Source organism: Pinus tabuliformis, chromosome 2_1 (genome assembly GCF_031772625.1).
Source record: "Pinus tabuliformis cultivar Carrire ecotype Pingquan chromosome 2_1, CPIR1, whole genome shotgun sequence".
In the NCBI taxonomy this organism is placed as follows: domain Eukaryota; kingdom Viridiplantae; phylum Streptophyta; class Pinopsida; order Pinales; family Pinaceae; genus Pinus; species Pinus tabuliformis.
In genome coordinates this window covers 386,833,765-386,837,235 of record NC_142299.1, presented here as the reverse complement: position 1 = coordinate 386,837,235, position 3,471 = coordinate 386,833,765, and the positions used below count along the sequence as shown (strand labels likewise).

General features: G+C 40.1%; 1 pseudogene; it reads right to left on the bottom strand.

Annotated features, from left to right (window-relative positions):
- Window positions 1–393: 393 nt before the first annotated feature.
- LOC149200471 (ER-bound oxygenase mpaB-like) lies at window positions 394–3,237 on the bottom strand (annotated as a pseudogene).
- Between the last annotated feature and the right edge of the window lie 234 nt (window positions 3,238–3,471).

The window sequence follows — 3,471 nt, the reverse complement described above, 5'->3', positions numbered from 1 at the left end:
AGATAAATATCAACTATTAATTTGTATATATTACTCTAAATAAATCTCTATCTTCTACGTAATAATTATTAATACTTAAATTAAAATTAAGAAAACCTTTTTCCAAAATAAACACATATAGATTAATATAATTATCAAAAATTTAAATTAACTTTCTTTTAATTACCAAAAAAGAAAATTGAAAGTTAAAGTAAGTTTGTTTAAAAATAGCGAGTACATAATATATAGCTGGTTTATTGTTCATAAATATAGCACAACGAACGCCTCATCATCTCATCATGACAATTAACCACTCATATTTTCCACAGGACGCATAGTGTAAGACAACATAACATGGCAGCGACACAATAACAATCTAAAGGGTTGAGTGCTACTTTCAATTTGCAGAACACGTCATTGAATCTTCTGCTTCTTGGGGTTCGAGAAGTAAGGGAAGAATGGACAGCTGAGATCTCTGCCAAACGCCAGGCCCAATTCTATCGGCTTGCCATTGCCCACCTCATCTATCTTGTAACCATTTGGATAACTCTCTGGCTTATACTCGCTGTATCTCAGTTTCTGCACCTTCTCAGCTCCCTCCTATTCAGCACCCTCCTTCACTGAAATCCTCTTTGTCGACCACCTCCGCGGCCTCGGCGGTAGAAACCATTTCAGAAAACCGCCAAAGCAGAGCAGCAGGACGACCTCCACAATCCAGATGAGCCAACAGGGTTGACGGGGATAACCCATGGGGTCCAAAACCCTCTCCTCAAACAAGCAATATGTGATCCGTATTCCTAACGGACGGAGGCAAGTGGGTACAATCGACCGCAGGAGATCCAACGTGGCGTCACCGATCTCCCTCTTGGAATCTGAGTACGCCATTTTCTCAGCTTTGTATTGCCCGCTGAAGGTCTCCACTCCCTCCACCGTGTCGGGAATACCTCGGATGCCCATTCGTGTGCCGATGTCGCGCCACACCACGAAATTCGCCATTCTTTCTTTTTCGGTCCACTCCCGGTAACCGAACCTGCAAACGAAAAAATGAAGACCCCTTTAAATTTCTCTGAAAAGCAGTTAAATGCACCGGAAAAGAGAGTTAGCGAACGCACTTGGAGGCCAATCGCTTGGGCTCCAAGATGAAGGTGGAAACCGTGTAGAGAAAATATTGGTTGGAAATGTTGTAGCGACCGTGAATGAAGTTGAGCTGGCAGAGTGCAAGGGATCCTCGGGAGCTGTCAACGTGATTGAGGAGCATTTCCTGTGTTGGAATGTAATTTCAACTCCAGTGACAGTTGAACAGCGACCACGAATATTTCAGCAAAATCGCCATTAGAGTTCGGCGCAATTACTATTTTCTTCATTTGTGATGCGATTGTGCGATGCGATCAAATCGCAGATCGCTATCGCACATTAACCTGTTGAACCCCTGCTTTGTGCTGATTGCGATTTCGCGATGCGATCAAATCGCAAATCGCATCCCTACCTACTGTTTCTGTCAGGTTCTCTTGATTTCTGCCGATTGCGATGTTGCGATGCGACTCGATCGCAAATCGCACCTTCCTCAAACCAATTTCAGCCGTCCGATTGATATCATGATTTAAAGTACAGACCTGCACCATGGAGTAATTCATGAACTTGACGTGAAACGAATTTCAGTTTGACCGCTGGTTCTGTCAACAAGGCCGACGAAATTAATTGACCGCCATGCTGAGAATTAAATGGCATTCATAGATAGTTGGTAAAACACTTAAGTTTTTACGGCATGTATTATTATTTGTTTAACATATATGATATGTATATGATATGGCTTTTTGTCTCTGTTGACCTTCATAAAAGAAAGAGAAATTTGGTTTGCACAGTAGTGCAAGGTGTTAATAAAAAAAGGAACGAGTTGACCATTGAATGATGAAAAGGCGAATAACGCCAAGTAGTGTGAAATATAAAGAAACAACCGAGAGGTTGAAAAGTAGTGTGGTTGGTTGCTCTAACGAAGGGAAGCAAGCTGTGAGCCAATGAGGTAATGAGTGAGGGTAAGGGCACAACAGTGTAAGGAAATGAAAAACGCACAACAGTGGGTAGAAAAACATAGAACAGGGGCAGCGTGAGAAAGGAGGCATGCACAACAGTGCATAAGGAAATGAGGGTTGTTTTTTGTTGACTGAAAACAAAAGAATATATATATATATACGCAGCAGTTTGTTTGGTATGTATATGTTGATTTTTGCATATGTAAATTATGTTGTTGGGTGAAAAACAACAATGGAATGCGCAACATTGTAAAGGAATTTTTATTGTTGAAAGAAAAATGTGTGGGATGCAGCACCATATGTAATTTTTTTTATTGCAATGTAAATGTGAAACTCACTGCAGTGAGAATGAAGAAATGTGTTTTTACACAGCAGTGGAAAGGTGAATGAAGCAAGAGGATTTTTATTACAACAGTATATGTAAAACTATGTTTTTACAACAGTAAATGTAAATGAGATTTTTACACGCAGTAGTGTAAAATCTCAGAAGGAGACAGAGTAAATTCTTGATTGGTTGAAATGTGTTTTTGGTGAATCCCTCTGTCAAGAGGAAGATGCTCTTCAGCGTAATCTCTGGTGAATCCCTCTGTGTGAGGAAGACTCTTTTGTTGTTTGTGGAACTGCATCTGAAGCAGTGTTGGTGAATCCCTCTATGTGAGGAAGACCTTTGTGTAACAGCAGTTTTGTAATCCCTCTGTTAAGAGGAAAACTTTTTTTTGTAACAGGTAGTCATATTGATGAATGCATTTTTTTTTTTTTTTTGGTAAAAATTTCTGTAGTTAGCTTCCCTGTGTAAAAGATCGTGTGGCAGAATAGCAGAGAATTGTCTGTGTTCAGTTTGTTTGTTTGTTTTTGGGATTTTACCAGAAAAATCCCCAACAGTAATATCGAAGCATTGTTCTGCTCTGTTGAATTTTATTCGAAATCAGCAGAAATTTCCAACATACTGTAATAAAATATCGGTGTTGTCGTATCGCTTGTTCACAGCTGCTGGTGAGAACTGGCGAGTGGCGGCCAACAGGTTGCATATGGAAGGTATGGCAAAGGTCTTGAAAAGAGCGAATTCGATAACCTTCTTGCTGAGAAGAGGGAACTCCACGTAAAGTGTGAGCTTCGACAGAGCCACGACGTCGCGGATGGGATCCATTGATGAAATTAGACGCAATCGGCTGTGCCGGAGGAGATTGCACACGCCGACCCACAAGAAGAAGGCCAGAAGGAGAGTCATGGCGGAAGATTGTGTTTCTACCATTGGGTTTCTAAGATTGTGCAACTAAGCTTTGACAATTGTTAAGCCCGCTGTGAGTCAGGTCGAATTTATTATTTCTCACCTAAATTTTCATACTTATTAATCGATATCAGATTTATATAACACAAGAAAAAATTGGAATTAGAAAAATAAAATTAAAATCTAGAAGTCATGCTCAGACACTGAAACACTAAAGTTATTGATAATTAAAAC